Source organism: Procambarus clarkii, chromosome 40, assembly GCF_040958095.1.
Source record: "Procambarus clarkii isolate CNS0578487 chromosome 40, FALCON_Pclarkii_2.0, whole genome shotgun sequence".
Lineage (NCBI taxonomy): Eukaryota > Metazoa > Arthropoda > Malacostraca > Decapoda > Cambaridae > Procambarus > Procambarus clarkii.
The window spans coordinates 2,110,125-2,122,452 of record NC_091189.1 but is presented as its reverse complement, the minus strand read 5'-3'; the positions used below and the strand labels follow the sequence as shown (position 1 = coordinate 2,122,452).

The following is a 12,328-nucleotide window of genomic DNA, read 5'->3' as shown; positions in this document are numbered from 1 at the left end:
ACTGTGTCTTGTAGAACACATGAGTGTCCTCCAGTACACAGGTCGGGGTGTCCTCCAGTACACAGCTTGGGGTGTCCTCCAGTACATAGCCTCGGGTGTCCTCCAGTACACAGGTCGGGGTGTCCTCCAGTACACAGGTCGGGGTGTCCTCCAGTACACAGGTTGGGGTGTCCTCCAGTACACAGCCCGGGGTGTCCTCCAGTACACAGTCTGGGGTGTCCTCCAGTACACAGGTCGGGGTGTCCTCCAGTACACAGTCTGGGGTGTCCTCCAGTACACAGGTCGGGGTGTCCTCCAGTACACAGGTTGGGGTGTCCTCCAGTACATAGCCTCGGGTGTCCTCCAGTACACAGTCTGGGGTGTCCTCCAGTACACAGCTTGGGGGTGTCCTCCAGTACACAGTCTGGGGTGTCCTCCAGTACACAGTCTGGGGTGTCCTCCAGTACACAGGTCGGGGTGTCCTCCAGTACACAGGTTGGGGTGTCCTCCAGTACATAGCCTCGGGTGTCCTCCAGTACACAGTCTGGGGTGTCCTCCAGTACACAGCTTGGGGGTGTCCTCCAGTACACAGTCTGGGGTGTCCTCCAGTACACAGTCTGGGGTGTCCTCCAGTACACAGGTCGGGGTGTCCTCCAGTACATAGCCTCGGGTGTCCTCCAGTACACAGCCCGGGGTGTCCTAGAGTACACAGTCTGGGGTGTCCTCCAGTACATAGCCTCGGGTGTCCTCCAGTACACAGTCTGGGGTGTCCTCCAGTACACAGCCCGGGGTGTCCTCCAGTACACAGGTCGGGGTGTCCTAGAGTACACAGTCTCAGGGTGTCCTCCAGTACACAGGTTGGGGTGTCCTCCAGTACACAACTTGGGGTGTTCTCCAGTACACAGCCTGGCTGGGGTGTCCTCCAGTACGCAATCCAACGCCTCCAGCTTCGCCACCCCTATTTTTCTGCCCATGCTATCCTCGCCCCTTACCACTATCCACCCCCCACCATTCCCCCCATCCCCCAACCCCTCTCCACCCCCCCCCCCCCCGCATCTAATGCTTCTAAGATTCCCTTACTTAAACTCACAAGTAAATAACTTTTAATAGGCACAAACAAGCAAAAAAGACACACCCCGGGAGCTTCCGTCTTAACTATACCTTCGTTGTAGAAAATTTCCACAATTCTAAGATGCAATTACATCCAGCTTCGTTTAAATTGCTATTAATTCCGGGGCGGCAGCTCTTAAAACGGATAGCTTTCCCTCCGACACGAGATAATGGCCCATTACTCCCGCTTACCCTCCCATTACTCTGCATCATTCCACATTAATGGCTAAAAGTGCCTCTCCGCGAAAAATTTCCCTTGAAAAATCTTACAGGGGAACGCTACGCTTGGGTAGAATTCCAGGGAATATGTGTTTTTGCATTTTATTCCAAGCATACTGGGGTGGGGGAGAATATATATATATATATATATATATATATATATATATATATATATATATATATATATATATATATATATATATATATATAACTGAAAACTCACACCCCAGAAGTGACTCGAACCCATACTCCCAGGAGCGACGCAACTGGTATGTACAAGACGCCTTAATCCACTTGACCATCACGACCGGACATAATGAGGTGATAGCCGAGGCTATTTGAACCACCCCACCGCCGGCACTCGGATAGTAATCTTGGGCATAGCATTTTACCAAATCACCTCATTCTTTGGGGAACACGTGAGGAACACAAATGCGAACAAGCCTGAATGGTCCCCAGGACAATATGCAACTGAAAACTCACACCCCAGAAGTGACTCGAACCCATACTCCCAGGAGCGACGCAACTGGTATGTACAAGACGCCTTAATCCACTTGACCATCACGACCGGACATAATGAGGTGATAGCCGAGGCTATTTGAACCACCCCACCGCCGGCACTCGGATAGTAATCTTGGGCATAGCATTTTACCAAATCACCTCATTCTTTGGGGAACACGTGAGGAACACAAATGCGAACAAGCCTGAATGGTCCCCAGGACAATATGCAACTGAAAACTCACACCCCAGAAGTGACTCGAACCCATACTCCCAGGAGCGACGCAACTGGTATGTACAAGACGCCTTAATCCACTTGACCATCACGACCGGACATAATGAGGTGATAGCCGAGGCTATTTGAACCACCCCACCGCCGGCACTCGGATAGTAATCTTGGGCATAGCATTTTACCAAATCACCTCATTCTTTGGGGAACACGTGAGGAACACAAATGCGAACAAGCCTGAATGGTCCCCAGGACAATATGCAACTGAAAACTCACACCCCAGAAGTGACTCGAACCCATACTCCCAGGAGCGACGCAACTGGTATGTACAAGACGCCTTAATCCACTTGACCATCACGACCGGACATAATGAGGTGATAGCCGAGGCTATTTGAACCACCCCACCGCCGGCACTCGGATAGTAATCTTGGGCATAGCATTTTACCAAATCACCTCATTCTTTGGGGAACACGTGAGGAACACAAATGCGAACAAGCCTGAATGGTCCCCATGACAATATGCAACTGAAAACTCACACCCCAGAAGTGACTCGAACCCATACTCCCAGGAGCGACGCAACTGGTATGTACAAGACGCCTTAATCCACTTGACCATCACGACCGGACATAATGAGGTGATAGCCGAGGCTATTTGAACCACCCCACCGCCGGCACTCGGATAGTAATCTTGGGCATAGCATTTTACCAAATCACCTCATTCTTTGGGGAACACGTGAGGAACACAAATGCGAACAAGCCTGAATGGTCCCCAGGACAATATGCAACTGAAAACTCACACCCCAGATTACTATCCGAGTGCCGGCGGTGGGGTGGTTCAAATAGCCTCGGCTATCACCTCATTATGTCCGGTCGTGATGGTCAAGTGGATTAAGGCGTCTTGTACATACCAGTTGCGTCGCTCCTGGGAGTATGGGTTCGAGTCACTTCTGGGGTGTGAGTTTTCAGTTGCATATTGTCCTGGGGACCATTCAGGCTTGTTCGCATTTGTGTTCCTCACGTGTTCCCCAAAGAATGAGGTGATTTGGTAAAATGCTATGCCCAAGATTACTATCCGAGTGCCGGCGGTGGGGTGGTTCAAATAGCCTCGGCTATCACCTCATTATGTCCGGTCGTGATGGTCAAGTGGATTAAGGCGTCTTGTACATACCAGTTGCGTCGCTCCTGGGAGTATGGGTTCGAGTCACTTCTGGGGTGTGAGTTTTCAGTTGCATATTGTCCTGGGGACCATTCAGGCTTGTTCGCATATATATATATATATATATATATATATATATATATATATATATATATATATATATATATATATATATATATATATATATATATATATATATATATATATATATATATACATACACACTTCACAAACAACCATCTCTAGAAAGCCAAAGTGACATACCTGTACACTTGTCTCTATGAAGGATGTGACCTTAGTTCAGACAATATTAGTATGACCACCACTAATCTTTAAAGAAGGTTCACTTGTCACCTATAAAAGCAGGAACTTAAAAAAACAGCGAACTAATCACGATGTGTCACTTACCTGAAAAATGCTTGAGGAACACACAAAAATACATGATTCTGCAGATGACAGCAGATTACAAATTCTGAAAGCTCTCCTCATCACAGTGAAAGACGCAGTATGAACACACAGAACCACGACTCTGCCTCATTACCAACACTGACGCCAAGACCACAACTAGAAGATGAAGTCATAGTAGAGGAAACCCGATCATTTCCGCAATTGAGCCTCACGGCTTGTCTCACCTAACCTGCACCTCATTTCTATCCATGTATATATCCACTTCACCATGCATTCTAAAACAGTCCACATTCAGCACCGCTCCTGTGCCAGGTAAGTCCACTACGGACTCACCATAGCCCGTGCTACTTGCCCCGCTCCTGTGTCAGGTAAGTTACGGGCTCACCATAGCCCGTGCTACATGGACACTTCGTCCTGAGTAGCTAAATCTGAAACAACAACAGCATGCTAAAACAGTGGGAGCACCGCTCCTGAGGCAGGTAAGTCCACTACGGGCTCACCATAGCCCGTACTAATTGCCACGCTCCTGTGTCAGGTAAGTTACGGGCTCACCATAGCCCGTGTGCTACTTGGAACTTGATTCGAGTAGCTGAATCTATAACAACAACAGCGTGCTAAAACACATTCAGCACCGCTCCTGTGCCAGGTAAGTCTCCTACGGGCTCACCATAGCCCGTGCTACTTGAGAACTTTTTGTTCCCAGTAGGATTGAAACGTTTGTGCATCATATAGTTGTTCTTGTTGTGTTTTATGCTCCTAAGATCCACACTGACCAAGAACTTCGGTAACCTAATCAAAGAGGCAACGAATGACGCATAGAATGCCTGAATAGCCAAATAAATAAATATAAAGACCTCGACTACTTTCGCTAGTTTCGCGGTAATTTTATTTTCTCAGGTCGGCGCCGAGATGCACTGTTGGAGATTAAACACGAGACTACAGGGCAGTTCTGCTCGATCTTACAGCCTCCGAGCACGCGACTCTTCCTCACTCTCCTTCACCACCACACCCTACGCTACACTATATATATATATATATATATATATATATATATATATATATATATATATATATATATATATATATATATATATATTAGTATATTTTGGTAGCAGTCTTTCCTGTAGACATATATTATTAAATATGACCGAAAAAGTAAATATGACTTTTTCGCGGTCATATTTAATAATATATATATATATATATATATATATATATATATATATATATATATATATATATATATATATATATATATATATATATATATATATATATATATATATATATTTCATGCTTCTTGTATATGTGAAGTAAAGTCTTTTGCCACATTAAACATATTAGCACAGTAAATCCTGGACATAAAACTTCAGAACATATGTTAGTGTCGCCAGTGATGGTGTGTGTGTACCGCTGTGGCTTACACTTGGGCTGGTCTGGGAACACACTTGGCTTTCACACTTAGGTTAGTCAAGAAAGATCGCTGCCTGTTCCACCTAAGTTAGTAAGGGAACATAGCTGACAGTTCCACCTGAGCTGGTCCAGAAACACAGATATCCTGTTCCACCTGGGGAACAGGATATCATCCACACATAACTGTAGGGAGATTGTTTATATCACCCTCTAGTAATAATATATATATATATATCATAATATATATTATTATAAAGTTTTTTGGAAGAAATTATCGACTGAAAATATAAGGGAGCGTTAATCTTTACGTAATAATACCCATTAATCAAAAGCTCTGCCCCGTTAGTAATCACGGGACGACTCGATCAATGACAACATGTGTTTGTGTCACGTGACGAGGCCTCGGGGACCCCAACACGACAAAACACGGGATTCTCCACACTGTAGATTACCGAGATTTCAGAATGAAGGGAAACGTCCACTGAAACCTAACTTTAAAGGCAGTAATCCAGTGGAAATATATTGAAACAAAAATGTGAGGAATGGAAGGAAGGAAAGAGAGCTATCAGGGGGGAAACGACAAGCCATTACAACTATATAGCACTTAGAAGGGATCAGGATAAGGATTTGGGATGTGACGGATGAGCAATGCAAGTAGACCAGGATATGGCACAAACAGTCTATAAGATCAAGCAAGGCTGGCAACAAAGCATAACAACAAAATAGTGGGGCTGGCCAGCCTGATGGGGCACCAAAGGAACAGAAGTGATTATATTAACAAGTGATCCGTCCCCTCTCAGGCCTGGACCTGGAAAAGCAGGAACCACTTCACTATGGGCAATACCAGCACTACCCAGTAGATTGAGCAGCACTAAAAAGTTATGTACACGAATGCAGATGGAATTACAATTAAAGGGGTAAAGTTGCAATAAAGAGTGGCAGAAAAAAAAGCAGACATTATTGCAATGTCGGAAATGAAATTAACAAGTGTCATTGAAAAATTTTAGTAAATGAGAAAGGAAAGGGTGAATAGAAGTGAAAGAGGTGTAGCCCTTCTGCAAAAGCTGCACTGGAACCATGAGGAAATAATATATCACAGGAACCCAATCAGCAGAAGTACATATTAAGAAAATCAACAGCAAGGGACAATAAGGCCGTGGTATTAGCTATTTACAACCCCACACCAAACAATAGAATGCCTAGGAAGTAATACGATAAATGGAACAAGACCTGACTAAAGGTGATGGAAACGATGGCCACAGTAACAAGGGAAGCGAGGGCTAAGATTCTAATACATGGAGATTTCAATCACGGGGATATAGACTGGATCATGAAAGATTTTCACGGCGGTGGTGAAACGCAGTAAGGCTCGTGGACACGATGGATAAAGCACTCTTCAAGGCACCATATTACAGAACCAACAAGAGTAAGAGAGGAGAAGCCCCACTGACAACACTAGACGTCAGTGAAGGGAGGGAGTGACATCAATGTTGTCTAGCTTATCACCCAGAGTACTCCCCACATAGGGCGCACCCCAGGAGACCGCATCTTGCCCCAGCCTCCACTACACCCACCTCACTTCCACGTCCCTGGAAAGTCCCACGGACTTCCATCCCCGTTTACGGGCTCACCATAGCCCGTGCTACATGGACACTTCGTCCTGAGTAGCTAAATCTTTAACAACAACAACATCCCTCCCCGCCAGTTGACTCCTGATTCAAAAAACTCAATTAAACTGCAAAGAGAAAATATCTTAAATACAAAAGTTTACACCAACTTTGTTGTTAGTTCCAGGAAAGCAAGGACACTGTTTTATAGAGACAGCTGCATATGTATTGTTGCATATAGATAGCAGCTATACTGTTATTTTGAGATAGCAGCAGGTGTACTTTTTATATAGATAAATTGTTTTGTAATTTAAGTTTCACAAGGTGTTATCGAGTCATGTAAGGAGTTATCAAGTCCCACAAGTGTTATTAAATAAAACGAACTTTAGGGCAAGTGGGCGCGTGCTAGCAATAAAATACCGGAAAAAGCCGTTTGGATATTTTCAAGTATTTCCGAGTCTGTCTCCAGCTATATCATGACGAGGGAGAGAGAGGTAGGAGAGAAACGCTCGAGGCAGGGGAGGAAGTCAGGAGAGAGGCAGGAGGAAGGAGAGAGGCATAAGGGTAGCAGGAGGCAGAAGAGAGGCAGGGAAGAGCCAAGAGAGAGGCAGGCAATACGGACCGGCAGGACAAGCCAAGCGTCTGACTCCCCCACAACACTATATCATGTTGGTCAGAATTTATGGCAACCTTTACATCATCACTAATTCATTTTTGGGGCAATGATTAGGTCTCCCTCTCTATACACCGAGACGAACTGATACCTTGAATTGATTTTATTATCTTCCTACAGTTTGTTTCTGTATTTCCGTTCACTTTCTGGGTCATAAGTTCCATTAGAGTCTGCAACTAGAGTTCTGATTCTGCATCCTGCGTTTAGGCAGCTGTTATGAGACCGGCGCAAGATATCAAAGGGTCCGAACTTACACCAACCCAAGTAACTTAGCGGCGACGATTCTCGTTAGTCCACAGAAGCGAACATCTTAAGCTTTGTCATGTCAAAAACATTCTGTATTATAGATTGATTGATGAAGATTAAGCCACCCAAGAGGTGGCACGGGCATGAATAGCCCGTAAGCTGTATTATACCATCTGCCTCTCTTATATAATGTATAACAACGGAGGTGACAGGACAGAGCTCTGGGAGACTCCACACACACCGTCCCCATTCGGACTTAATTTATGCAAATATTATTATTTTTTTTAAATAATCAAGAAATAATCCAACTGAAGATAAGCCGCCATAATATATTGCGTCTCTGCCATTCTAATGAGTCCTACATGAAGAATTGTATCCAAGGCTTTGCTAATATCAATATGCAGACAACGCAATCCTTTCCACTATCAACTGCTTGAAATATACCGAAAAATAATAGGAGTAAATTTGTTAAAAACTTAATGATGTTATTGAAAACTTTGTCGTGAATCATTTACTAATTCAACATATAAATGAATTGCTTAAATCATGGGTCACAATCTGGGCTTCTCAAACTCCAGCTCAAGTGCAAGCCCTAATTGTGGTTTGTGATTTAATTATAGTTAGGGCAGTGAGCAAGGAAGTTGCAGCACCCTGCAGACAAAAGTTGCAGCACCCTGCAGACAAAAGTTGCAGCACCCTGGAGACAAAAGTTGCAGCACCCTGCAGACAAAAGTTGCAGCACCCTGCAGACAAAAGTTGCAGCACCCTGCAGACAAAAGTTGCAGCACCCTGCAGACAAAAGTTGCAGCACCCTGCAGACAAGAGGTGAAGGTGAGGCGCCGTCCGGACAGGGTAGTCAGTCTCTCTGCCTGTCTGCTTCTTTCTGCATCCTTTTTACACATGAGGGCCCAGGGGCAGACAACTTCTGACTCCTGTTAGCAGAATGAGAACCTTTAACTCCCATAGCTCATGGTAAGCCTAATCACGCGCGCGCTCTCGCGTGCATGTGTGTGTACTCACATAGTTGTACTAATCTAGTTGTGTTTACGAGGTTTGAGCTCTGTCTCTTTGGTACCACCTCTCAGCTGTCAATCAACTGGTGTACAGATTCCTGAGCCTACTGGGCTCTATCTACTCTATCTCTATCTACATTTGAAACTGTGTACGGAGTCAGCCTCCACCACATCACTGATTAATGCATTCAATATGTTAACTACTCTGACACTTAAAAAGTACTTTCTACGTCCCTGTGGCTCATTTGGGTACTCAGTTTCCACCTGAGTCCTTTTATTCACATACCACCCGTGTTAAACAGTTTATCTTTATCACTTGCTATCTCTCTGTCTAGGTCTGTATGCCTGTGACTATCTGTATGTTTATCTCTCTGTTTCTATCTCTCCAGTGTGCAGGCCGCGTGAACACATTCACGATATAGCAAAAAAGATGTGTAGAGGACTGACACTTTGGAGGTAATAGGTAGACTGGTATGAGGGACGAGGGAAAGTATGACATTATGAATATACATTACAACCTATTACAGGAAGTGAATGCCAGTTAGAATTTGTTGGAATTTTTTGGGAGAACAGTGTCTATTGTATTGCCTTATAGCAATGCAAAAACAGAAACAAATTGCAGTGATAATTCAGAGTCCAGTTAATAAGATATTGCAAGATTCGTCATGAGGATGAAAGGGTGGGGTCCCAATGGCACTGTGTCAAGTGGCACTCATTTCATTTAAGCCAACTCAGACCCGAGCGTCTTGATCACGTCTCTAACAACAATTAACATTAATAACTGAGTTAAGATAGAGCCAAGCATCTGGCCTCCAACCTCGAACCGACTAAACAGACATTTTAGAGATGTAGAGAAATGTAGTAAAGCGGCCACGTTGGCCATAATTCGTCTTGAAAGGTTTAAAAAAGACGTGCTGGAACTTTAACTGGAAAGTGTAAGAGTTGCTTTAAACTTGCAGAGTAAGCCTGAACCTGGTGATACTTATCGCCACCATAAACTGGGTGTCTCAACGGTATCATTCACAACTCTTAATCTCAACTTTTTTGATGAAAGTCTGCATTTTCAGCGTCCAGTGAATGTAGCAGCAATGGTGTTCTCTCACTACCTCTATATCGAGGCTTTGGCATAGGAGAGAGGGGGGTGGAGATGGAGGGAGATGAAGAGGGAGTGATGGAGAGAGATCAAGAGGGAGTGATGGAGAGAGATCAAGAGGGAGTGATAGAGAGAGATCAAGAGGGAGTGATGGAGAGAGATCAAGAGAGAGTGATGGAGAGAGATCAAGAGGGCGTGATAGAGAGAGATCAAGAGGGAGTGATGGAGAGAGATCAAGAGGGAGTGATGGAGAGAGATCAAGAGGGAGGGAGCAGCCCTCAGTTCCACCAGAATACGAGCTGCTCACCTCCCAGAAAATGGAAGAAGATGAAGGGAAGAAAAAATAGAGGGAAGAGACGGAGGGGACAAGAGAGTAAGGGGGAGATGGAAGAGAAAAGTGATGGAATAGGGAGGGAGGGGAACGACCATCCTGTCCTCTCCAACCTGTCCTCTCTATCCTGTCCACTCACTAAAATGCCCTAAACTTAAAACGTTATTTCCCTCATTGTGATTTATTTATTTATTTATTTATTTACTTATATGCAAGAAGGTACATTGGGTTTGTGAGAATACATAGCATGATATTTACAATCTTGTAAAGCCACCAGTACGTGCAGTGTTTCGGGCAGGTCCTTAATCTAACAGATAATTTTAAGTAGGTAAATTCTAGCGGAATAAATAAAATGATAACAGATACATTGCAAGAAGGAAAAAAATGAGATAAGTGAGATTAGTAAGTATATTAAAGTATATTGGTATATTAAAGCTCTGATTGATTGCATTGACAGCTTGATTGGTAATTTAAACGAAAATTAATAGGCACCATACAGCAAATTGAAAGCACATATAAGAAGACAGCTATGATCACAATGGTAAAGTTGTTTGGATTGGGTACATGAAGATTGGGAGATTGGGTAGTAATTGATACAGTGCAATTTTAAAGCAACAAGGTAGAAATCTATGAAGATGAAATTAGGTAATTTTGAGTTTTGTTTTTAAATGACGCAAAAGTTGGACAGCTTTTCAATTCAATAGCGAGTGAGTTCCATAGACTGGGTCCCTTTATTTGCATAGAGTGTTTGCACAGATTAAGTTTGACTCTGCGGATATCAAAGAGATATTTATTTCTGGTGTGGTGATAATGGGTCCTATTACATCTGTCATGGGAGAGTTTCAGAGCAGGATTTGCATTTAAGAACAGGGTTTTGTAAATATAGTTGACACAAGAGAATGTGTGAAGTGAGATTAAGTTTAGCATGTTTAGGGAGTTAAACAAGGGGGCTGAGTGTTGTCTGAAAGCAGAATTTTTAAATAATTAAGACAGAGATCATATTGACACCTTCCCGGACCAATTGAATTGGCCTCGTTAGCTTACACAGATTGTCTTAGTTCGACCACCACTTCGGGCTGATTGATTGGGCTACGACCCACTTCTATATAGACACACTGGCATTGTGCTTTCTCTAATAATTATTCACTGGGCTTCGAACCAATCCAATTGCCATACGGGGATGGAAATACAATAATAACAAATGTATTAGCGAAATTAAATGGTGATATATATATAACATTTTCATAACTTTATCTGTTATGAAAGATATATACAGTTAAAGATTCTCTTGAACTGTATATATAATACAGTTAAGGTGAAAACATGCTAAAACTGTCCTCGGTGTATGACAAAAATCATACACCCCTCTTCTCTGCCATATTCTCGCATACACCCATGCTATACACTCGCACATACATCTTTCCATTCACACAGTTATACTACCCCTTCCCTGGCATACACTCCCTCTTCCCTGCCATACACTCTCACGCACCCCTCCAATGCCATGTATTCACATACACCTTTACCCTGCCATAGACGAACTCATGCCTCCCCTACCATACACACACACACACACACACTCACACACACACACACACACACACACACACACACACACACACACACACACACACACACACACACACACACACACACACACACACACACACACCTTAGCCATAATAACCACGCACATCATTTCCCTACTGGAACAAACCAATCCAATAATTAAGCTCCTGGCAGCCACAAACAAGCAAGACACCAGTCTTGTTCAAACACCCTTGACACCCTTCGTCTCAAGAACCAGATTGTCAAAACCAGCGTGTGATTACCTAATAAGTGAGTGACGGCCATTTGACATCAGTGGCAAGGATATCCTCGGAGGTAGTGGCTTCTGAGACACATTACACGTTAATGTCTGACTTCTAGCACTGAATATAGGAACACACGCGGAGCATAGCAACCATGATTTACTATACTTATAGTCTCTCTCTCTCTGTGCAGGTGATGAGTCACAATAACGTGATTAAAGTATGTTACCAGACCACATACTAGAAGGTGAAGGGACGACGACGTTTCGGTCCCTCCTGGACCATTCTCAAGTCGACCCTTCTCACAATCGACTTGAGAATGGTCCAGGACGGCCCGAAACGTCGTCGTCCCTTCACCTTCTAGTGTGTGGTCTGGTCAATCTCTCTCTCTCTCCTTCCCTCCCTCCCTCTCCCTCTCTCTCTCTCTCTCTTTCTCTCTCTCTCTCTCTCTCTCTCTCTCTCTCTCTCTCCCCAAAGCATCACACTAATGCTAAAAATCCAAACAGGTGTGCTGTGTCCAGTGGATATATCCCACACCCTCAT

General features: G+C 43.9%; 1 protein-coding gene across 2 annotated transcripts in view; it reads right to left on the bottom strand.

The window, feature by feature from the left end:
* LOC123758046 (uncharacterized) overlaps positions 1-12,328 on the bottom strand; it is a 523,684-nt gene that overhangs the window by 334,851 nt on the left and 176,505 nt on the right. The window lies entirely within an intron of this gene.